Genomic DNA, 25,814 nt, shown 5'->3' with positions numbered 1-25,814 from the left:
CATTCTATTTGCGAAGCCTCCTGTTATGGATGGTGGCAGGAGCCTGACCCCACCAAAGGAAAGGGGTTTTTTTAGAGGCAGTCTGTGCCTGCAGGGCTACTTCTGCCCAGAAGAGGGCGCCTTTTTCTAATTGTCTCAAAGAGTCCTTAAGGCTTGTATCACATGGGTTAAATTCACCCTTGTACAGCATAATTCCATACACAGTCCATGCAGCCTCACATTAGAGCGGTACCAGGTTTTTTCTCATCTGGACTTTGCTTAACAAATAAGAATCTTTTTAGAAGGGTCCCTTTTATAATTCAGTTTTGAAACATGATGCCGTCTTCATCACCTTAAGTAAACATCTACATGGCATCCTCTAAGCAGGGACCCCTAAAAAGCACTGGCTAGAAAAGGAGTTGAACACACAACAAGCACTAACCAAGGTTACATGTCACAGATTGTCTTGTGAACGTACGTTACTCTTATCTGAAGTGAAAGTTCTGAAGAAGCATAATCGGACATCGTAAGGGTCGCTGGGAACTACATATTCCCATCTATTAGTCTTGTGCCTACTTCCTGCAAGGTTGTCTACTTCCTGCAAGTACTTCTTCATGGAAGATGGAGTGAGTGAAATCTCCTTCCAGAGCAAGTTATGAAGGGTGGGGAGCACACTGACTCCTGAAAGCAGATGGAGGCCGTGTGCATTTGTCCAGTGCGGAGGACTCAACCTCTTGCTGCTCCGCCAAGGTTTAGAGACAAGGAACTGCTGAGTCAACACCGATGAGTCTAGTAAATATAGAGGTGGAAGGAATTTTATACATCGCCCACTCTATGCTTCTCAAATATGAGGAATGTTGGTTCAGGAGTATTCTGTACCAATCCCAGATTACATCCTTGTTAATGGGAACGTAGAGATGACAATGCAGTGTGGACCTCATCTTTGGGATTCAAGATGTCACTCCTTGTGAGGTTTCAAGCACTTTCACTCCTTGAAGAACAACTTACGGCATGCATAGTATGTGTATTCATAGTCTCTGGAATAGTGATGGCTTGAATAAAGAAGCACACCTTACTGGAAACAAGCGCCTGCCTTTGAATCCTGATTTCTAGGTGTCTTACCCCGAAATAGTTACTGTTGTTCAGTCTTCAGATCCGATGCCTCTGTTTGTGGAATTGTAGAGTGTATGAATATAAGACACAAAAGCTGTAAGCTTACGATCGGTAGGCTAATCAGTGGCCTATGACATGACCACATGAGAAAAGAAGAGTTGACATTTGGAAAGACTGGAGAGTGGGCCACGTAGCTGTGGAAGGCTAACTGACAGGTGATGGAGACTCACATACTGAGAGCTCCTCCATGAGCCTTGAGAAAGCAAGGGACGCCATATGCAAAGTCAGATAAATGCAAAGATGGGAGAGCACATCTGCTGGTTTTCCCCTTTTCAGAAGGGGAAATTTTCCTCATGGTCTTTGGTCTTTGCTCAGCTTTCCTCATGGTCTTTGGGTTCCATGAGGCCTCTGCATCCTCATCTTCTACTCCCCTCTTTATTCAGGCCCATATGCGTCATTTTTCCTTTTTCGCAGAGTGTCTGGACCAAAGCAACCTGCCCCTTGCAGACTGTTGGATACAGAACCTCCAGGAGGAGCAGGATTCCTTTCCCCCAAAACCCTAGCCTGACGATGCTCTTAGTCCCTGTGGAGAAGGGTGGGAACACCTCTTCCTCAGCATCCATGATCAAAACCCGCCACCTGGGAAATAGGAACTTCAAGCAACCATTTCCTAATTCTGTTAGGACAAGCCCTTCCTCCAAGGGATTAGTGAATTAATCACCAAACTGAATCTTAGGTCTAAACATGTCAAGGTGATTTCTGAATGAAACTTGAATCCCATAGGACCTCAGGGCAACATGGCGCTCAGCAGATGCCCCTTGTCATCTGGGAGCACAGAGCACATGGGCACAAAGCCTCCTCCTCTCAGGTCATGTTCTAGAGGACAGTGGTTCTTAAACTTTCCCACGTGCTAGAATCACCCGGAATGTTTCTTGAATCACCACCTACATGGCTGGGCTCTACCCCAAGGTTTCTGATTCAGGAGGTCCGGGTTGAGGGTCCAAGAATTTACATTTTTAACAAGTTCACAGACAACTCTAATGGTGCTGGTTTTGAATCACACTTGGAGAAACACTGCTTTAGAACAGTGCTTTTCAGAAAACAAGTGATAACTAGAGAATGACTATGCTAAGGCTTCTTTTGAGGATAATAGAAATATTCTAAAATTAGATTAAGGTGATGGCTGCACAAGGCTATACATACAATGAGAATCGTTGAATTATACACTTCAAATGGATAAAGGTTGTGGTATGTAAATCACATGATAATAAAGCTGGTTTTTAAAAGCCATAACTTATTAGAGTGGATTGCAAACATTTTTCTTTCAATTAATTAGAATGAAATAGAAAATATCATGTGTTTGGGGTGCCTGGGTGGCTCAGTCGGTTGAGCCCCTGAGTTTGGTTTATGAGTTCAAGTCCCGCGTGAAGCTCGCTGTTGTTAGCGCAGAGCCTATTTCAGACCCTCTGTCCCCCTCTCTCTCTGCCCCTCCCCTTTTCGTGCCCTCTCTCTCAAAAATAAACATTAAAAAAAATAAATAAAAAATATCATGTGTTTTACATAGTGTATGACAATTCTCCAGAGAAACAATTAATAGGATATATATACACATACACACACATACAGAGAGAGAGAGAGAGAGAGAGAGAATGAGAGAGACCAAAATCTTCATGGCAGGCTGGCAAGCTGGCAGGATTTTACAGCTGCGTTCTTTTTTTTATTATTATTATTATTTTATTTTTTTTAAGTGTTTTATTTATTTTTGAGACAGAGAGAGACAGAGCCTGAGCAGGGGAGGGGCAGAGAGAGAGTGAAACACAGAATCCGAAGCAGGCTCCAGGCTCTGAGCCATCAGCACAGAGCCCAACGCGGGACTCGAACTCACAAACCGCGAGATCATGACCTGAGCCGAAGTTGGACACTCAACCTACTGAGCCATCCAGGCGCCCCTTATTATTATTATTTTTCATGTTTATTTATTTTTGAGAGAGAGATAGAGCACGAGTGGAGGAGGGGCAGGGAGAGGGAGACACAGAATCTGAAGCAGGCTCCAGGCTCCGAGCTGTCAGCACAGAGCCTGACGTGGGGCTCCAGCTCACGAACCGTGACATCATGACCTGAGCCAAAGTTGGAAGCTCAACAGCCTGAGTTATAGCTGCAATCTTGAGTCCAAAGGCAACCTAAAGACAGAATCTTTCCTCTTTGTGGGACCTCATCTTTTCTTTTTTAGGTCTTCAGCTGATTGAATTAGCCCCACCCACATTATGGAGGCTAATCTCCGTTACTCAAAGTGTACTGATTTAAAGGTTAATCACATTAAATAAAATACTTTCATGGCAACACCTAGACTGTTTGGATCAAACAACTGTCACCAGAGTCTGGTCAGACTCACATATCAAATTCACCATCAGTAGAAATACTGTTTTGTGAAAACGGTCATTTCCATTTTCACACACACATGCACGCCTATGGGCGAACCGGCTTGTGGTTTAAAAGGTCTTCATTACTGTGAGTCGCAGATTAAAAAATACAAAAGCCTCTGCTTTAGGACGCTTCTTCCTAAAACAGACAAAATGAACAACCAACCAAAAAATCTGCTTTACTGCTTTTGGTGAAAGCACACTAAATAGAATTTAATGAAGTCTTTTTGTGCCTCAAGCCTAAAGACCCAGTGCAAAGAAAGTAGTCCCCAGATTCTGGGAGCCTTATCTGGCTATCACCTTTATTACTCGAGACAGCCATATGCTTGTGACTGTCTGAGGGCTCGTACTGCCAAGCCTGGGATGATTGAACCAAGTGGAAAACACGTGTAGGCTGGCAGGCACATCTTGTAGACAGATCAAAATGATTAGGCAGAGCTTCTCTGTGCCATTAACATGTGACCAAAGCAGTTCATTTTGAGGAGGCTGTTTTGCTGTGGCAGCTTCAAAACATAACAACACTGTGATTTCTTAACCAGTTATGTGCATAGCTGATGATCCTGACCACCCGCTGCAACCCCAGGCAGGGCTCACAATAAGAGTTGTGGATGGGGGGGGAGACACAGGAAATGGATAAAGTTGTTTGTGGTACACATTACTTTGTACTTTTTGTTTTGTAAAGGGCTTTAGAATGAGGGGTCTTTGCTTTTTAACATGAGGACTGTGATGAGGTTGGAGATGGCGTCATCCTCAGCATGACTTAAGGATGTCTGTGAGGTATTGTTGGTAACACACTTATAATTGACACGGGTTGGGTTTTGTTTTGTTGTTTTTTTTTTAAGGTTATTTAAGATTGTCTCCTCCAAGCAAGATGTCTTAGAATATCAGATATTTTCATCCTCATTTGACTAGTGAAATCTAAATTCTAACATTTAAGTTCACCATTGGGTATGTAATGCACCCCCTCCATGCTGGCTACCCCCTCCCACCTGAGACCACTCTAATGATGATAGCAGGAGCTGGCCCCATTCTTCACCAAGATTTCAGATCATTCCCCAAGTGAGAGTGCAGTACTGGGAGACCCCACCCAGCCTAACTGCTATGCCCCTCCTCCTTTGTGTCCCTTGGACACCAAGCTCTTTCCCTCACATGAGTGTGGGGACGTGGAGGCATGTTTTACCCTGTACATGAACTGTTTACTTTTCCTTCCAGCTTCAGTTTACCAATTCCCCATTCTCAGGCTGAACCAGACTGGGCATGGCTGTGTTGGGCTCACATTCTGTCTTCCTCTCCAGTCAGATTTCCCAGGATGGCCCTGCTCTGTGGCTTTTACTTCTGCTTCCTTCACTCCACAAGCTAGTAGCGATGGTCCATCCCACTTCCTGACGCCCAGCCCAGTTTTCTCCCATCTCGTGGCCAGCCCAAAACTGTAGTGATAATACACCATGCTGACCAAGACAGTTTGCAGGTAAATTAAATGATAAATTTGTAAATAGAACAAGGTACAAGTAGAGAATTTCAGCTATTTATTGCTCAGTAATTTCTATACCTGTTGAATGATTTTTAATTGGGGTAGTGGTTTAAAACAACCATTCTATTAACTCTCACCATTCCGTGTGCTGACTGGATTTAGCTAGAAAGTACTTGTGCCCCATGTGCTAGCAGCTGGGGCAGCAGTCATCTGGGGACTTGACTGAGTTACCCCATTCAAGATGGCGCACACATACGGCAGGGAGTCGGTCCTGGTTGTCAGCCGGCACCTCAGCTGGGATTGTCAGCTGGAGCACGCTGGTTCCCTGGGTGCCTTCTCCGTATGATTTGGACTGCTTGCGGGATCCCAGGAGGGAGTGTTCCAAGTATACAAAAGCAGAAGTGGCGAACCTCTAAAACCCAGCCTTCAAAGTTCTAAAGCGTCATGTCTGCTGCATGCTGGTAGTCAAAACTAGTCGCAGGGCCAGCCTGGAGAAGGGAAAGAGATTCCATCTAGTGATGGGTTTGTGGCCATCTTCAGTCTGTGACATAGAGACAGATAAATGGATGGATAAAGAATGGGTGAATTGAGGGGCGCCTGGGTGGCGCAGTCGGTTAAGCGTCCGACTTCAACCAGGTCACGATCTCGCGGTCTGTGAGTTCGAGCCCCGCGTCAGGCTCTGGGCTGATGGCTCGGAGCCTGGAGCCTGTTTCCGATTCTGTGTCTCCCTCTCTCTCTGCCCCTCCCCCGTTCATGCTCTGTCTCTCTCTGTCCCAAAAATAAAAAAAAATTAAAAAAAAAAAAAGTTGAAAAAAAAAAAAAAGAATGGGTGAATTGAAATGTTCCAACTAAAATTTTCAGGAAATAATGGTGGTTTTTATGTACTTCTTGTTGCTTTAGTGCATTTTCTGATTTTTCCAGCAATAAATGAATTGCTATCTTTTAATTTTAATAAATATCATACATGCAAATGTACGTATGTTATCAGTACAGCTTGATGAATTTTAACAAAGTGAACATGGTCATGTAACTTGAGTCTAGATCAAGAAAGAGAACATTATCAGCACTCCAAACATCTTCTTCAATAGCTGTTACTTTTGCTAAGACAAGAAAATCATTTAATATTTAAAGAGAAGCATCTATTATTAAAAAAGAAAAGAAACAACAGTTCTTACCAATCTTCTATTTTTTACTAGTAAAACACATCTTTGACATTTGCAAAATAACCACAAACCCTTAACAATTCTTTAAATTATAGATTTCAAGGCTCAATTGGCTAATATCCAATAATTTGGAACAAATGAATAGAAGTGGATTTTCCTGACAGTTGAATGGCTACTCTGAATGTTTAGTGAATTGACCAATGGTCTATATCCTTATCAAGGCTTTTATCATTGTCAAAATTGTTATTTAATTCTCCAAACTTGTTTTGAAGTGAGGCATACATAAATAGAGAATCAGGGTTTTTAGCCAAAGCATCAACCAGCAATTAGCTTCAGAAGCATACAAAAAACAAATCTGCATATGCACATATTGTCATCTGGTCCACCTGACCATTTCAAAGGGTAATAAGCTAGATTCTCCTGAGATGGAAAGGACACAGTTCTGCGGCTCACCATTATTATAAATTATTTACATAGAATTCTGATGAACTTTTTAAATGCACATTTATATTTTGAGATGGACACTGATGAAAAATCAAAGACCAAGACTTGTTCTCATTCTTTAATTCTTGACTTAAAGTTCCCTCATGGCATTCACCTTCCCTGGCCACCTCATTTAGAGGCAGTGCCCTGTCTTCCCATCCTGCTTGTTTTCTGCAGAGGCTCTGTGATAACCTGAGTAATGGCCTCCAGGTAGAGCCAGGTCTTAAGTCCTGGAACCTGTGAACCTTATCTTCTGTGAAAAAAGGGGTCTTTGAATCTGTAATCGCAGAATAAGCGATTAAGGATCATGCTGTGAGGTAGTCCTAGATTATCCTGGTGGACCCTCCGTATAATCACAATCCCTCTTACCTTTATAAGAGGGAGGCAGAGAGAAACTTCACACAGAAGCAGGGGAACGCATTCAGGGAGAGAAGATCCTGTGTTCTCTGGCTTTGAAGTTGGAGAAAGGGGACCCTTGAGCCAAGGAATGCAAAAACAACAACAACGACAACAAATACAGCTGTGGATACAGCTTTGCCTAGAAAGGCAAAGAAAAAGTTCTCCTCTAGAGCCTCTGGAAGGAGTAGAGATCTGTGGGCACCTTGACTTTGGCCAATGTCACTAGTTTCAGACTTGTAGCCTCCAGAGCTGTAAGAAAATGGATTTCTGTTGTTTTAAGCCACCAAGTTGTGGTAACCTGTTACAGTACCCATAGGAAACTAATATAGTACCTATCACAATTTGAATTATTTGTCGACTTTTTAAAAAAATTTTTTTAACGTTTATTTAACGTTTGAGAGAGAGAGAGAGAGAGAGAGAGCGTGAGTAGGGAAGGGGCAGAGAGAGAGGGAGACACAATCCAAAGCAGGCTCCAGGCTCTGAGCCGTCAGCACAGAGCCTGATGCAGGGCTTGAACCTCGAGATCGTGACCTGAGCCGCAGTCGGATGCTTAACTGACTGAGCCACCCAGGTGCCCCTGTCAACTTCCCTTTTTTATTCTTATCTCCCTCACTGGACACTAAGCTCCTGGAGGTAGGGACCTGCTTTGTCTTCACTGTTGTATCCACTGTACCCAGTTGGGTCCTTGGCAGAGAGTAAATGCATACCAAGTGATTCTGCAGCTAATGACAAGCAGACAGGGGTATTTTAGAGGAGGTGCACGGACATTAAGGGGTGGGTAAAAGCTTGGTGCAGTAAAAATTGGAGGAGAGCCTTACAGATGGGGGTTCTGTTATGAGCAAACATGAAAAGGTGAGAATGGAGAATTAACCCGGGGTTTGAGAAAGCCAATGAGAAGAATGGCCAGATAAGCCTGGAGAATCAGGGAGACTCTCCCCTGGAAGGATGACATAAGGCCATGAGAAGCAGAGAGGAGTGGAAAGGCACATGGTACAAGGCACATGGTGGTTTTAGGCTGTGTGCAGACAGCTTACCCAGTGGGCAGTTATAAGCACCGGCAAAGTAGTGCTCTCCTAAAGAGATAAAGGTTTAGCTTTGAAGAATTAATGAAGAATTTTACCTTTGGGAAATCTACCAAGAGACTCTTTTTACTTCAGCATACTATATATATTCTGTTTTGAAGTGAAGTCTTGAGTTTAGTTTGAACCATATGTAAATAAGCAGAACCACAGCCGTTTTTAGGACTTCAGTCCTCTGCAGATCGTAGGCCTTTGAGACTGCAGGATGGGATCATCCCTGTGTCCTCTGTCTACACATACGGCACGATGATAGTGGACCATTTCCAGTCTGTGGACATGAGCAAATTAACTGCCTCTGCTTCCTTCTTGGTGGCGCTCCCAAACTCTTGCTTTGCATAATTAGCTGATCACGTACATCCTCATTAAGAGCTTACCAGTCAAAATGGTGATCAGGGGCGCCTGGGTGGCTCAGTCAAACATCCAACTCTAACTCAGGTCATGATCTCGCAGTTCGTGAGATCAGGTGAATTCAAGCCCTGTGTTGGGGTCTGTGCTGACAGCTCAGAGTGTGGAGCTTCCTTCAGATTCTGTGTCTCCTTCGGACACCTGGGTGGCTCAGTCGGTTAAGCGTCTGACTTCGGCTCAGGCCATGATCTTATGGTTTGTGAGTTGAAGCCCCACGTCTGGCTCTGTGCTGACAGCAGAGCCTGGAGCCTGCTTTAGATTCTGTGTCTCCCTCTCTCTCTGCGCCTCCCCCACTTGCACTCTGTCTCTCTCTCTTTCTCAAAAATAAACAATAAAAAATTAATTTAAAAAAAGACTCTGTGTCTCCTTCTCTCTCTTCCCCTCCCCCACTCATGCTCTGTCTCTCTCTCAAAAATAAATAAACATTAAAAAAAAGTAATAAAGGCTCATTAAAAACTCAAACAATACAGAATTGAGTACAATTAACATTGAAAGAACTTCCTTCCTTCCTGCTTGATCTTATCCTAAGAGGGAACCTCTGGAACAGTTCAGTATTTCCCCCCTTCTAGACAAGGACTTTTTTGTATTTGTGTATTTCGGCCAGCTTTAAAAATAGGCTCCCCGGATGGTTTCCCAGATGAGGTGATTTATGGGATTAGGAAAAACCCCTGTCCAATGTGCCATCTCTCCAAATAATTTTCTCATTATGCCATTTTATGGCTGAAATCCCATCATTAACGATTCACTTCTTTGGCTTAGTGGTTTGTCCCTTCTTAAGATGCAAATACCTCATACAAGACTTACCCTTTAAGTCCTAACAGTCCTTGTGAGAATGAGTTTATGTAAATGAAGTCATTCCGGGGGCGCCTGTGTGGCTCAGTCGGTTGAGTGTCCGACTTCAGCTCAGGTCATGATCTCATGGTTTGTGAGTTCAAGCTCCACGTTGGGCTTGGTGCTGATAGCTCGGAGCCTGGAGCCTGCTTCGGATTCTGTGTCTCCTTCTCTCTCTGCCCATCTCCCGCTTATGCTCTCTCTCTGTCTCTCAAAGATAAACAAATAAATGTTAAAAAAAAAAATGAAGTCATTCCCTCACTCTGCTCTTTTATATCATCATCCGCTTTGTTCATGATCGCAATTTGCAATCATTTGTTTGACCACTGACTCAAGTTCCATGAAGACAAGGATGGCTTGTGTCTTCTTACCTACCCACTTCCTGGGGCTCAGTGACACAGGATGTGCTCAATAAATGTTTGATTGGCTGGAAGACCTTGTTATACTGCAATCAGTCGTGAGACCTAAGGGTGCTGGAACGTGATGGAGGGCCAAAAAAGTGCCATGGGAGAGGGCGAGGCTGCCTCCCAGGCCCGGTCCTAGGCTGGTGCATACTGCGTGGGACCGACAGCTTGCTTCCCATGGCTCCCGCTTCGATGGGTGGCTGTGCGGTTGTTAAATCATTTGAATGTCATTCCTGGGGCCACAACAGAACTTTGCTGAACCTCATCGGTCTCGTCAGTCACTATCCACCCTGTGAATGAAAACTCTCTGAACTGATTTTTTAAAGCCTGAGAAAGTAGAAAATCAAAGCAGGATAGGAGTTATCTGTTTTGGTTGGATTCTCTGTTTTGTTTTGTTTTTTGTTTTGTTTTGTTTTGTTTTGTTTGAGTGAGTCCCAAAAGCTGTTTCTCCCCCCCGCCCCGACTTTTTTCTTTTTAACAGCTGTATAAACATCCCCTCCCCCAAAAAAGTCATGGGAACAGGGTGTGGGTGAAGGATCATATTTGTAGGGATCTGCTGTTTGCAAAAATACATCCAGAAAGCTGGCAACATCCGTGCATCTTTTATTCCAGGTGTGCCCATCAAATTCATTGACCATGTTAACACTTGCCTCTAATGGCAGTCAGTGCAAAGGGAATTTCAGAATTAAGAATAGGAAAGCTTCGTAAATGTAAAACCAATACAACATTGCATGTCAACTATTGAAGTAAAAATTAAAAACAAAACAAAACAGGAGAATAGCAAAGCTTCCAGAGTAGGAAAAAGTGGACTTGACTTAGTAGAACTTCTATGTAAGCCTCTTAGTGGCAGCATTTATCACCATTTATAATTGTATATTTATTGTTTGTTTGATGGTTTGTGTAGCATCTATCCCCCCTTCCAGTCTATAAGCTCCCTCTGGGGAATGCTGTCTGGTTCTGCTTGTCACGATGTACCCAGTTCCTAACACGGTGCTTGGCATAGATCACGTGCTCAGAGACATCTGTCCCATGAATGAATACATAGCACCTCATTCAGTTGGGATGTCCTGTTCCAATGAGAATGGATTTTTCAAAATTTCTTAGCTTCTTAGTCTGACATAGGACAGTTTCTATTTTTTGTCTGAGTAGCTTTCTAGCAAAGCTTTCAGCCTTTTTTTCTCACTTAAAAAAAAATCTGTGTTATAGGGGACTTAGTTTTTTCTTATGAGTGGGTCAACTGTAGATAATTAGTGACTGTTGTAATAGAAGCAGTAGGAAGAGATTGTTCCATAATATTCTCTTAATGAGAAAATAGTAAAACTAAACTCAAGTGGTCTATGGGTATTTTTTTTTTTTACTTGTATCACCATCATTGTCATCGTCGTCGTTGTCAAGAGGATGATCCCTTTTTCAATTTTAATTTAATGAGAATGGATCTTTGCAGCCACTGAGACCACATGTTTACTTATTAAGGAAATCGCTTCCTTTAACCTAAGTCACACCTCTTTGCACGCCATGCAGATGTAAAGAGAACTGAGTTCCTGTGGGGGTGGGAGAGAAAAGAGTGCCGACAGGACTGTGTAGGACACTCAGGGGGATGAGGCTGGAGAGGACTCCAGAATTTGTTGGAGGCGAGGCTTGTATGAGGAGGCAAAAGAGGTCAGGATGAGTGTATTTACAGACTCCTAAAACAGAGCAATTGTTGATACCAGCTGCAATACATCTATAGCCCTTCGTGTTGTCATGGTTAATGTGTTTTCTACCCAAAACCGTACACTCCCCACATTGTGAGTATAAAGCCAGAGTTATTCTTAGACATTCCTTCCTGGCAGAGAGCAAGGAGGTCCCGGAGTGGCTATGCCTCTCTGGCAAATCTGTCTAGAATAGCATGTATGCCTTTGATCCTCAGGGCTTAAGATGGATAGAGGGGAAAAGTGAGTATAATGAAAAAGGTCACCGATTCTCTAAGGTGGAGATGCAACGGACTAAATCCAACAGCGTTTGGCAAATGAAAAGCACATAAGAAGATGCTGTAAGGAATAAACTGTGGGAAGCGAATGATGAAAAGACAAGAAGGATGTTCTTGAGTTTGGACTGGCTAATTTTCAAAACTTACTGATGATCCAGAGACCCAGGAAAATCCTAGACAGAAGTGTGTTTCAGACTCCATGATGCTGAGTGTCGGGCTGTTTATGGTGTACCTTCTGTGTGATGCTCTCCTCTGCAGATGCTTCCTGTAAGGAAGTAGAATGCCTCACAGACAACCCATTCCAGGGAATCGGAAGTGCTGTCGTGTGCAGTTGAAACACATGATTAGCACAGGGGTAGCAGGGATCAGACTTGGTTAAGGATATGCTGCTATGGCAGTGATATCATTTCATAGCTGATGAGCCCTGCAGGGCCAGCAGAGGATCCAGCGTTATCCTTAGACATTCCTTCCTGGCGGAGAGCAAGGAGGTCCCAGAGTTGCTACACCTCTCTGGAAAGTCTATCTAGAATAGCATGTATGTCTTTGATCCTCAGGTCTTAATACGGATAGAGAGAAAAAATGAGTACACTGTTAATAACTGTGCACTTCACCGCATGTACTCCTATTAATACTCTATGTAGTGCTAACCATGCTTCCTCCTTTTCATATGATACTTCATTTGATTCTCAGTTTTCCTGTAGATACTGTTATCTACTTAAATTAGAACAATGTGAGGCATAGGTAGAAATTGGAGGGCGAGAACATGGAATAGCCAAGGTATTTCTTCTTTGGATAACCGTCTCCCGGAGTAGCTGTTCCTCGTCTGGTTCTAGCTCCTACTTGCCAGTCCCTTCTTCCATTGGCCAAGCTCCCTATTGTCCTACCACGATTCTGCCACCTGTTCTGGTCCTCAGAAGCTCCCCACTCCTGAGCTCTGCTGTCATCACTACTCTCTCTTGGTCCCGTCAGCTGGACAACCAGAAGAGCTTCAAACGACTGCTGCCCCAGGGTTGATTCCTCATTCCCACTTTGGCTGTCCAGCTATTCCAAAGACTTTGTTACCAGCTCCATATATTCAGTCCTCTCTGAACAACCAAGTATTGCTTGACCCTGAGTGGTATATAGTAAACTGATTTTATTATGTTCAAGGTAGATAACTATTTTTCCAGATGATTTTGGAAGGAGTATCACAGAGAACAGCTGTTTACTCTATTCCTGAAGCCGGCGGCTGGAGGGTGGGGGTGGGGGTAGAGAGAGAGATTGATTTAGTTCAAGGAACTGACTTATGTGATTGTGGGGGTTGGCAAATCTGAAACCAATAAGACAGACCACTGAGAAGGACAGGCTGGACCACTAAGAGAGTTGCGGGCTGGACCTGAAGCTGCTCTCCACGGGTGGACCTCTTCTTCCTCTGAGAAACTTCAGTCTTGCTGATAAGGCCTTTCAACTGATTGGATGGGGCCCACCCAGATTGCCAAGGATAATCTCCTTTTTTCCCATCATGGGGAACACTCGCAGGCTAGGCCTAGTGGGTGTAGTGTGGGGTTTACTAGGAAGGAATGCAGGGCATACTGGAGCCCTCAGGGTGTGCTTCGTGGTTTTGGGCGTGTTGGCGAGAGTAAGGTCGGGTCCACGTGGAGGGGCGGGAGGAAGAGGGGTTGCGATGTGCTGAGCATCAGAGGCATCTCAGAGGACAGTACTGATTATAGACCTAAACCACTTCTACAAATACTTTCACAGCAGCACGTTGATGAGTGTTTAATTGAGTAGATGGATAGCATAACCTTGCTGTGTTGACACATAAAACTAACCATCACAGCAGAGAAGAGCAAGAAGTGGGACAGAAAGCAAACAGACAGACAAGTGATTCACTGTGTGGTGAACACACACACACGGGTACAAATAAGCAATATGAGTACAAGTATGTGACTCATGGTGGTGAGGGCAGTTTCAACCACTTAGTAGAGTCCAAACCCCGTCTCCGAAAGCTACAGGGATCTAGCTCTCAGGTCACTCCCTTTGAGACCAATGCCCTGCTGTCTAATAGTCTTGGTAAAAGCCAAGGACTCTTGTCTGGTTCCCTAAACATTCTAGACTCTCCCACCTTCAATCCAATATGAACTTCTTACCAAAAATGTGGACTTTCTTGAGTAGCTCATTGGCTTCTGCTTCAGTCCAATCTTTCATTAAATTAAACACACACACACACGCACACACACACACACACACACACACACAGTAGTCCCCCCCTTTTCCATGGGGGGATCTGTTCCACAACCCCCACCTAAGATGCCTGAAACTACAGATAGTACCAAACCCTATAGAAACTGTTTTTTCCTATAAACACATACCTGTGATAACATTTAATTTAAAAATTAGGCACAGTTTCTCAAGTTCCACATGAGTGATAACATGATATCTGGGGCATTGAGAAGGGCGTTTGTTGGGATGAGCACTGGGTGTTGTATGTAAGCGATGAATCACAGGACTCTAACCCCGAAACCAAGAGCACGCTGTATACACTGTATGTTAGCTAACTTGATAATAAATTATATTAAAAAAATAAAAATAAAAAAATGTAGGCATAGTAAGGGATTAACAGCAACTAATAATAAAATAGAACAATTATAACTATTCTGGAACAAAAGTTCTGTGAATATGGTTTCTCTCTCTCTCAAAATACCATATTGTCCTGTACTCTTATTGTCTGGTACTATGTCCCTCTTCTTGTGACGTGAGATGAGAAAATGCCCATGTGATGAGATGAAGCAAGGGGCATGACGCAGGCACTGTGACCTAGTGTCAGACTATTATTATTTGACCTCTGACAACACTTCAGAAGGAGAGCCAGCTGCTTCTGGACTGCAGTGGATCACAGGTAACTGATGCCACAGAGAGCGAAACTGCAAATAAGGGGGGACTACTGGATACACAAACACACACAAAGCACCTGCTCTGTGCCAGACTTGTCCTGGGTGTTAGGGCTACAACAGTGAACGAAACAGACGGTGGCTGTGTTTACGGAGCTTACAGAGTGGTCAGGACTGGCCACACAATTTCTGAAACCTACCGCCAAGTAAAACCGTGGGGCCCCTCGTTCAAAAATTATTAAGAATTTCAAGACAGCATTAGAAAGCATGTAAACCAAGCATGAGGGCCTTCTAAACACAGGCCTCTTGCCCCTGAAGCTGGCCTAGAGTCCAGTGATCTGGTCTTGAGCAACTACTCAGCAGAAATATGAGCTTCCTGGTCCTCTGCTTCCAATGAGGGAGAACATAGAGGGAAACTATTCTCTAACTGTGGTCTTCTTCCTCAGGGAGGGATTTTCCTGTCATAATGTATTACCACTTGGTCTTTCCTAGACCATACTAAGCATTCTAAATGTTGGGGATCCAGCATCCTTTGTGTGTCCACCAGTAACAAACAAGAGAGTATTGTGGCATAACAAACACTAAAGTATAGTTGTGTAAACTGGGTATGGGACTCAAGATCTCTGACTTTTTTTTTTTAATTTTTTAAATGTTTTTTTATTTATTTTTGAGACAGAGAGAGACAGAACATGAGCAGGGGAGGGGCAGAGAGAGAGGGAGACACAGAATCCAAAGCAGGCTCCAGACTCTGAGCTGTCAGCACAGAGCCTGACACGGGGCTCGAATTCACAGACTGTGAGATCATGACCTGAGCTGAAGTCGGATGCTCAACCGACTGAGCCACCCAGGAGCCCCTCAAGATCTCTGACTTTTATAGTGAGGATAGGAATTGCGTACCTCACAGGATTGTTTAAGGATTTAATAAGATAATGCTTATAAAGTAACGCCTGGTGTTTGGTAAATACTTACAAATGTATATATCCTTATTATTAAGGCAACTTAAACGCACTGAAGTTATAAGAAACCATAGCCTCAATTGCAAAATACATACTCAGATCCACCAAGGAGATAATGTACCATATGCTTAAATTAAAATTCAAAGAAATTCTTACAAAGCAAACTCTTTATATCTAGTGCTGGAATACTCATTCAGTAAAATGTGGGTGTTACCACAGAGCGAAGTTGGAGCTACAGGAGAAGAGTTAAATGAAAACATACAGCTCATTCCAGTAGAATAATGCTGAGACGGGCATGAGCGTTTCAAATTCTTTTTTAATGTTTATTTATTTTTGAGAGAGGGAGACAGACCGCAAGCAGGGAAAGGGCAGAAAGAGAGGAGTACACAGAATCTGAAGCAGGCTCCAGGCTCCGAGCTGTCAACACAGAGCCCGATGCGGGGCTTGAACCCTCAAACTGAGGGCTCATGACCTGATGCTTAACTGACTAAGCCACCCAGGCGCCTCTAGGCATGAGGGTTTAATTTGAGGGTCAGTGCTAGGGCCAGTCTATAAAAAACAATCTTTATCTAGGAGGCCAAGAAAAGCAAAAGGGAATGAGCTTCAAGTTTGGGGGACACACAAAAGTCCAGGTTGTTGCCTGAGTGGGAAGCACTGGCTAAACATGGGAAGCATTAGTGAAAAGTAGCTAATGGGGTAGAGCTAGCGCCTTGAGCTCCGCCTTGGAAAGAAGTAAGGGATTCCTGCTACAAGTTGAGAAAGGCACACAGAGAGAGTGGGATGTGAGGGATCAGAAGGGAGAGAAGCGAGAACAATGTAGATCACATTCTTGCCACAGGGCCAGCATCTCTGTCAGCATCACAGCCAATTCTGTGGATTGACGGATGCCTTCCCCACCTTTCTTCTGCCAGCCTTCTTCTTCAGCCACCCCACATGGCAAAAAAAAAAAAAAAAAAAATCAAGGGCTCAGATAAAGTCATGGGACACAACCCTATAAAGGGCGTGAATTCATGACCTTGTTACGGAAAACATTTACGGTGGTTCCTGGATGCACGTGCAGTACAACCAGGACACGGAACCTAAAACAGGAGGCAATGGAGATACAGAAACAGTTCTAATGAGGCCAGGTCTACTGTGCAGGATCGAAGGGGTTATTTTGTTCCCTGGTTCAGCTGTTGGCCTAGTCTTTGCGGTCCAGGCACAGGAGAGACAACTCTCACCAAAAGTCTTCTGAGGACCAATGACTGTATGACTGCCTGGCTTAAGAGGAGACACCCTGGACCATGGGTGTGATGTAAGCATGGCATGTAGGTTTCAGGAAGTCGTGTTTTGTAAAAAACTGTTAGTGGTTTCATACACCTCGGTGTGGGGATTAAAGGGTGGCCACACATCGCTGCTGTTCTTTCCTATGATGTCTGTTTTCCTCTTCAACCAACACACTTGCCCCATAGAGCTGGCAAACGTTCTCTGGATGTATTATTTCCGTTCCTAAGCTTTGCCCGTGCCACTACTTTCCTCTTGTACCTTCCTCCTCCTCTTCTGTGACTAGGAGAGTCCCAGCTGCCACTCAGGACAAATGACCTCTCCTCTATCACAACCCTCCTTTTAGGAGGGAGCATCAATGTCTCCCTCCTTGGAACTCCCAGAACATTTCCTCTTCCAGCACTTCCAGTCACCTACTCTTAGGTGATTGAGATTATGAATCCCTCAGATGTAAGAGTGAAGTCTTAATCATTTTGTAGTCCCTGAAGCCTGACCCCGGCAGGAATTGGGTAAGCGTTTCTTATGTAGTTGAATGAATGGATGGATAGCCATCCATCCATTAAAAGAATTACCATATTATTTTGCAGATTCCAAGTTTTAAAAATATTTGGTAGACTCCAAGCTTGCTGAGTGGCAAAGACTGTAGATGATTAAATCCAAGTAAATGCAGTCCTTTAAAACTTTTTATCCCAGGCTCACTTCGGCAGCACATATACTGAAATTGGAACGATACAGAGAATATTAGTGTGGCCCTTGGGCAAGGATGACCTGCAAATTCGTGAAGCGTTCCATATTTTTATGAATGGATAAAGAAATTGTGGTTTACATACACAATGGAATACTATGTGGCAATGAGAAAGAATGAAATCTGGCCTTTTGTAGCAACGTGGATGGAACTGGAGAGTGTTGTGCTAAGTGAAATAAGTCATACAGAGAAAGACAGATACCATATGTTTCCACTCTTAGGTGGATCCTGAGAAACTTAACAGAAGACCATGGGGGAGGGGAAGGAAAAAAAAAGTTAGGGAGGGAGCCAAATCATAAGAGACTCTTAAAAACTGAGAATAAACTGAGGGTTGATGGGGGGTGGGAGGGAGCGGAGGGTGGGTGATGGGCATTGAGGAGAGCACCTGTTGGGATGAGCACTGGGTGTTGTATGGAAACTAATTTGACAATAAATTTCATAAAAGATAAATAAATAAAATAAAAAAATAAACATTAAAAATACCTTTTCATCCCTATTTTAGAAACATTAAGTAAATGCTTAGTACTTTTGCAAGTGACCCTAATGGATAATTAATATTGTGGAAGCCAAAATTTAGATTAAAAAAAATTCTCCACAGAGCTAGAACATTGAACTGTCAGAGGACAGCAATTGAACTGTTCCTAATTTCTGTTACATTTCGTAGCATATTTAAATCATATTAACCTATTTTGTTTCTTTATAAGACTTGCCAAAGTTACTTTTTTATATTTGCTGCTTATTTATTCTTCCTTTCCTGACTTGTCCGGGTTTTACTACCATTAAATAGCACCGAGGCACTGAGCACAGTACCCAGCACACAAGTTACACTAAATAAATGTTTATTGAACAAATGAATGTGTTCTGAAAGCAGGACAGAAAAAAAAATGGCAAAACCATTTTTTTCAGAAAGCCACCTTTTTTTTTTTAGGTTCTTAATAGTCTACTATATTTACCGTTTTATATATCTGAAGTTAGATCTCCTACTTAATTAGTATATAGGTAATTTTGTATAAGTAAAAGCCTTTGTAAAAGGTCCAAGATCTCCTGAAAATGTTCATACCTGGAAGGATTTCAACACTAGACATGGCACTACATTCGAAACACTGCCTTCTTATGTCTCATTTAGTTCTGCTGGGCTTTCGTAGAACATTCAGATGGCTTTGGAATTTTCCTTGTGGTTCTTTTACTCCAGAAAGGAGCATGTTGGCCACAAATATATTGTGCATTGCAGAAGGGAAATCTGAGGAAGAAAACAGAAGACTGGAAAGAGAAGGGAAAACATGTCGCCCTGTTTTCACAGTTACTTTTCTGCTCAGAAATAACATTTATATTGTCTCCTGTTGGACAGCTACAAAGAGCACACCAGCAGACCTAAAAGAGACCTGTTCAGTGCAGGACATGTCTGTATATGCCATCCAACCAAATGAGTGTCAAGTTGAATATGTAAATAAGCTTAATGGGTGAAGGCAGGTGACATGTCTATGTTGGGATCGTTGGGGGAGGGGGGGTGGGGCAGGGGATGACATGAAGGATAATGTGGGTCTCAGAAATAGAATTTTGTAACTGGACACATTGTCACTCCTAATAATTATGGAGTCCTCTTACTTAAAAGAAAAAGAATAGATATCGGATGAGCGGCTAGCAGTCAATCCCATAAAAGTACAAGTGGAACCAATGAAATTCATGAAAATGGTACATGGGTGACTAAAGTTTGGAAAAACTATCCAGGAAGCACATATTCATGGATGTCACATTAGGAAGAAATGAGGAGAGTTAATCCCTGAGCAGAGCCCCTCATAGCTCAGAGGTATACTTGGGCAGACACACCTGTCTTCGGGTCAGCCAATTTCTACAACCAACATTTAGCATAGACACTGGCTAAATGGTTAAAAAATAAAGGGCTTTGAGCCAGTCAGAATGAGTTGTGTGGGCCAGCGAATCCCGAGGCAGGCTGTGTATCAGAGTCTCCAGAGAAGTTGCAAAAATAGAGATGTGTAGTCTCAATCTCTAGATACCAGGATTCAGTGGATTTGGGATTTAAGAATCTGTATTTTTACCGAGTGCCACAGTGATATCGAGGCAGGGAATCCAAGGGTAGTGGTCTTTAGAAATCACTAGTGGAGAACAGTGCTGTATACATTATGGTATCATGGCGATGGTAATTAACACTCATTGTAGTTGTTCTCTAGCAATAGTACACGTAAGACTTATTCGGGGTCCTTGCTCTAAGTGCAGGTTCCTGCTGCCACCCCTAGCACTTTTGAATAACTGGGTCTTAGAGCTAGCAGCCCAGCTGATTCTGATGCAGGTTACATGCAGACCAAATTTTGAGAAACCCTCATTTTGAAAACTTGATCTTTGCTGGGCACAGTACTGTAAGCCATTTATACACATTATCTGATTCCATCTTCCTAATGGTCTTACAGGAGAGGGACTTTTATTACCCCCATTTTACAGATGAGGAAATTGAAGCATGGGGAAGATAAGTAACTCATTCAAGATCACACTGTGAATAGCTGAGCTGACATGCAGACCAGAACTGTTTGGCAGTGAGATTTATGTTCTTAATACTACATTGCCTCTTTGCTTCCAGGAGGTCAGAGGAAAAAAAAAAAAAAGAATCTTCCTAGTTGGGGCAGTTATGAAGGCATTTAAACTAAAGTAGGATAAGTAGATTTTGGAATTTGTCACTTGGTCCTTGGTCACACAAATGTTGAGATATCTCCAAAATAAATTCGTTTTTGCTTTTGTTTGTTTAGTCTTGAAAATTTGACAAATCCAACTGAAAGCAAACATGTTGATATTTCTTTCATAAAGTAAATAGAGTTATGGAGTCTGACATTATTGAATAGCTGTTAGAACCAGGGCATGACTTTAGATAATGCTGACATGGTGTTGAAGCCAGATACTCCCTATGTTTTAACAGTCTTCCTCCTTCAAAGCACTCTTGGCTTTCTCCTTTGAAGGAGAAATAAATGAGAAAATCAACAAAGGAACCCACAGACACACCCCGGGAAAACAAAATGGAAGATGCTGAAGCAGATCCTTTTTTTTTCTTTTAAGAACTTGCTCCTTTTGGATTTAATGATAATGTCAACTGCCTTTCAAAAGATAACTTTTTTTACCAAATTATGAAATTTCTGTGGCACATCAGCATCCCTTTAAAGGGCATATTTCCTAGGCATTAGAGAAGTAAAGGCTGTAAGTCAAAGATAACTTGTTTACCAAACAGGGACTGTAATTGAAATGGCCCTTTGGAGTTAATGAAAATATAAAATAGCTTTCCCCACCAGACTGAGAAGAGTCTAATTTAATTATCTGTGAGTGTCACAGATTAGAAGCAGCCTTTCATCCATTTCTGGAAGCTGAATCTGGACAGCTCCCTCCTTGTGAAAGGAACAGGGAATTGGAGCCCTGGGTGGATGAAGAAAGTCCATGAGAGACACATAGATCATGGGTGTCTGGGCTCTTTAAACAATGTTGGATAGTGACAGTTTATAGTGTTTATCTGGGTATGGCTGCAGTCATTCAGAGTTCATCCAGAGTCTATGGAACACCCATTATATCCCAGGCATTATGTGGATACCCTGGCTACATAGATAAAATATGGAACCATAAGCCCCTCAGGACAGTCATCCCACACAAGATCAGAATTTGCAGAGGGTGATTTTTCAAAAGTTAGGGGGAATAAGTAAGGGGAAGAAATAGGTAGCATGTTAGAGGCAGAGGATTATTATGGAGACCTTTGTCATTTGTGAGAGCTGTGTTTCAGAAACGTTGAGAGTCCCCAAATCTTGAAGCCCAGTGTATAAAAATTTCTCCAATAAACTTCAGCTTTCCAAGAGAGATCACTAGCTTATATCTTTCCTTGACCCTTCGCTTAATCACCTGCACTAGATGCCCACTTTTTTTTTTTTTTTTTTGGTATACACCTTTCCTATAGAGACAAATATGGTATTTCTTCAAGAGAGCCACCAGCTAGGGAACGATGAGTAAACACACACATGCGCGCGCACACACACACACACACACACACACATGTTTTGAGGATGGAATGGAGGTTGCTCTTAGCCAGTGTGTCTCAACAGCTTATACTCCCTGTTATACCCCAGCCTTCAGTTAATTCAGGTCACACTTGCACATCAGCAGAATGTTGGGGCCCTTGAGGAGCACAAGGCATGTGTGGAAACTGCATGTGAGTTCTGTGAATCCATTTGCAGGGATTGTGTCCTTGTGTATTTCTCAAGTAGGTGCTCATTATGTGACAGCAGGCTGGCAGTCTGGGGCCATGCCTAGCTCGCTTGCAGGTGTATTTTCTCAGTCTCCATATTGCTTAGTTTTTAAAATTTTTATTAGAGGAATTTAACTTTTTTCCATAGAAGTAGTGAAAAACAACATTGAACCTCCAGGTGCACATAACCCAATTTTTATCACTGTCCATCTTGTTTTGTCTGTTTACCCATTTTGAGGGTTGGGCAGGGGGAAAAAGACATGCTGGAGATTTTTAAAGAAGTACCAAACTTCGTATCACTTCACTCCGTATGTTATTTTTCTAACTTGAATCAATTGCCAACTGAGGTAAGCAGACTAATGGCCTCCCAACGATGTTCATATCATCTGGAGATGAGGCAGTTTAACCACATGGGTCCTTCTAAGACGGAGAGAGGAGGGTGAGACTCAAGAGGAGGTGATGCTCTGACAGAAACACAGGGGGGAAAGGCAATGTGATGGGGGGCCATGAACGGAGGAATTAGGGAAGCTTCTAGAAGCTGGAAAAGGCAAGGAAATGGATTCTCCCCCTAGAGCCTCCAGAAGGCAGGAGCCGTGCCAACACCTCGATTTAGGACTTCTGATTTCCAGACTGTATGAGAATAAATACCAGTTTTTGTGGTGATTTCTTAGGGAAGTGATAAGAAAATAATACACTAACTTTAAAAAAAATAGGGAGAATTTATATTTAAAAAATACAACTTGGGGCATCCAGGTGGCTCAATTGGTTAAGTGTTCTACTTTGGCTCAGGCTGTGATCTCGCAGCCCGTGAGTTCAAGCCCTGCGCTGAGCTCTGTACTGACAGATCAGAGCCTGGAGCCTGCTTCAGATTCTGTGTCTCCTTCTCTCCTCCACCCCCTGCTTGTGCTCTCTTTCTCTCTCAAAAATAAGTAAATGTTAAAAAAAATTTTTTTAATACAAACTGATGGGTTCTTTTGAAATGTTTCTTTTGGCCATGCTATGCCTACCATCTTTTCTGGTAATGATAGGCTAATGCTAAAAACAAGCTCCCCAAAGAGTGGGATACGGGTTGTTGTTGTTGTTGTTGTTGTTGTTGTTGTTGTTGTTGTTTTCTTATATCTGGTCCTCTGTAGTCTCCAAATTTTTGACTCCTTGTCTAGAAGATTTTATTGTTAATGCAGCGATTATTTGTTTGAATCTAGTGGTTTCTAGGCCATGAGCTGAAAGGGTCAGGAACCACTTCCTAATGTTTCAAATATCCAGGAAAGTTTGATAGTTACAGATATCCGGATGCTAATTTTTAGCCTACAGTACTCTGTTATATGTTGCTGAACACAGGATACATGGTTGATTTAAAACTGCACGCCACATTAAGTTGGACTTAGAACTGTCAGATATTTGTGCTGGAGTGAGCACCATCAGTGAAGAATAGAGTTTGCTAAAATAACAAAAACATGCAAATTAAATTTATGGTGTAATGGAATATTTTGCTGCCTTTAGAAACCAAACCCTGTTTCACTTACTAGCCCTTCAATTGTGCAATGAAGAGTAACACAGGAGATTAATTTTGTCCCAGCTACTCGTTATAAATAGAAATATCCCTTAGTGGAAAGACATATTAAGGGTTATGAGTCATTTACAACTTAGTCTTGAATTATTTTAATCAGATGTGAGACTTGGGGAATAAAGAGCTTTGATTACTCAGAGGAGCTTGCCCTGAACCGATGTCTGGCCTGAGTGAAGGCCCCGTGCCAGGAGGTGGGAAAGAAGGGCGAGAAGTAAGTTGCCCAGCGGGCAACCTAGTCAGCTGCAGAGTTGCACATAGCTGGACACTGTGCACCTCAGTCCACGGGAGACATTACAGCTGAGTTCGCAGCCGTCTGTCCTCCCACCTTTGCCCTCATGCCCCCACATCATCCCCCTTTTCCTTTCTTATGAGCGACAGCTTTGTGATCTGAAAATATCACAGCTTTGAGGTCAGGAAGGCACATAAGTGGCTTTATAACTATCATTGTGTAACATTGGCTAGTGCCTGGCCTCTCTGAACCACAGTTTCTTCTTCTGTAAAATGGAGATGATAATAAATGCCTCAAAGTGTCGAAAGGATTAAGGGAGGTGAAACTAGCATGGTGCTTGTAGTATTTCCTAAGGCTCCAGTAACAAACTACAACAAACTGGGTGGATTAGACAACAGCAGTGTATTGTCTCATGGTTCCAGATGCTAGAAACTCACAAATCAGGCAGCACCAGGGTTCCTTGCTTCTGAGGGCTGTGAGGGAGAATCTGCTTTATGCCCCGCTCCTCGCTTCTGGTGGTTTGCTGGCAATCTTTGGCATTCTGGGGCTTGTAAATACATCACCCCTAGCTTGGCCTTCATGTTCATGTCACTTTCTCCCTGTGTGTGTGTGTGCCTGTGGCCAAATTTCCCCTTTTATAAGCACACCAGCCGTATTGGTTTAAGGTCTGTTGTATTCCAGTATGACTTTATCTCAACTAACTACATCTGCAATGACCATATTTCCCAAAATGGTCACGTTCTGTGATATTGGAGGTTAGGGCTGAATCACCTGAATTTGGAGGAGGGGGAGACACAATGGAATCCACAGTCCTTCTTATCACAGAGTAAGCTCTCAATACATGTTTACTCCTTCAGCATAGCCTCCCTTAATATGGGAGCATTCTTTCCTCTCATGTAGATTTTTGAACTGTCAGATCTAAAAAGCTCAAAATCTACCATGTCACGTTCTCTCTAAACCTTGCTCTTCTAAGTGCTCCTTCTAACTTACTACTGTTTTTGAGACCCAAAGATAGAGTAAATCCCAAACAATTTCAACCTTACTCAGTTATAATTGTATAATTCAGACAAGGCATGGAGTTGAAATTCACTTTTGGACTTTTCTCAGAAGAGGTTGAGCTGAGCACACAAGTAAACAAGACAAAAGGGAATGTTTACAGGTTCAAAAGAACAAACCCATATGAAGCACTGTAAGTAATTTATTTTCATACAAACAAGAGGTCTCCACTTCAAACAGCTGGTGTTAGGAAGTGTCCAATAGAAGTCGCATGTCCTGGGGGGAAACCTAGGGTGTTTTCAGTTGAGCCAAGGCACTGAGGAAGGAGACAAATCTTCTGACTCTACACAGAATGGTTGGCAAGATAGACTCCCTAATGAGATAAGGGATTGACAGGTTAGGCTAGTCTGGATCTAGGTAGTTGTGAGAGAGGTGAGACTAGTCAATGGTCATGGGGCCAGGACCTCTCTGGAAGGAAGAAGAGAATAAACTGTCTAGTAATAAAAACTAATGCAGGCAGGGAAAAATAACAAGCAGAATTATTCAAAATGGACACAAGGGGACACATAGCAGAATCCAGTTTGGGGGCCCAAGTTCATGGCCTGGTTTTCTCCTAGAATGCTGAGTATTAGATGGTTCAGAGTAGGACTTGGATAGTGTAACTACTATGCACCCCTTCTCCTTTCTGGGGTTCCCAACTGAGAGTGAGAGGGAATGATGTACTGGTGGAAAACAAAAACAAAAAACCCCACCATATTTATTAATAGTTACGTAAATACCCAATAAGCCCTAATTAATGCCAAACCCAGATAAATGGGGCATAATATAGAACATAGTCAGAGTGATGTGTCTTGTCTCCTTTGGCCTCTTTTGAAGCTAGGGTGCTTGGGTATTGAAATGTGTTAATGGTGTGGACCAAAATGGCCAGTCTGCTCTAGGACCAGTCCAGTGTACATGTTTCTACCATGTAGATACGGTGATAACGCAATGAGTGGGTAGTGACCACAGACACCTACTTGTGATGAACGTGACAATGCCTGCTATTAAAAAGACCCAGTGACAGCTCTAGATCTGAACAATTAGAGTCACAGCACATCTTTCTTTGGAGGGGGAGTTCATTAGATTGACATAGGCAATGGGCAGAAATGGGGTGGTGCTCCTCCTTCCTGTAGTTGGGTTCTTCAGTAAGGTTGTCATTCTGCTTTTCAAAGGCAGAGAAGGGCGTAGGGTAGAAAATCATC

At 42.9% G+C, this 25,814-nt stretch overlaps 1 protein-coding gene and 1 non-coding gene across 3 annotated transcripts in view; both read left to right on the top strand.

Moving 5' to 3' along the window:
- The window catches only part of SNTB1 (syntrophin beta 1), a 234,551-nt gene that overhangs the window by 167,737 nt on the left and 41,000 nt on the right, over positions 1 to 25,814 (top strand). The gene's annotated exons all lie outside the window — the stretch shown is intronic.
- LOC128775396 (U6 spliceosomal RNA) lies at positions 17,499 to 17,603 on the top strand. The gene has a single exon (XR_008420120.1). It is a non-coding gene; the product is annotated as a U6 spliceosomal RNA (small nuclear RNA).

The sequence above is a fragment of the Panthera pardus genome, unplaced genomic scaffold, assembly GCF_024362965.1.
Source record: "Panthera pardus isolate Hobbes unplaced genomic scaffold, ASM2436296v1 HiC_scaffold_7, whole genome shotgun sequence".
In the NCBI taxonomy this organism is placed as follows: Eukaryota; Metazoa; Chordata; class Mammalia; order Carnivora; family Felidae; genus Panthera; species Panthera pardus.
This window is presented reverse-complemented; position numbering and strand designations above follow the sequence as displayed.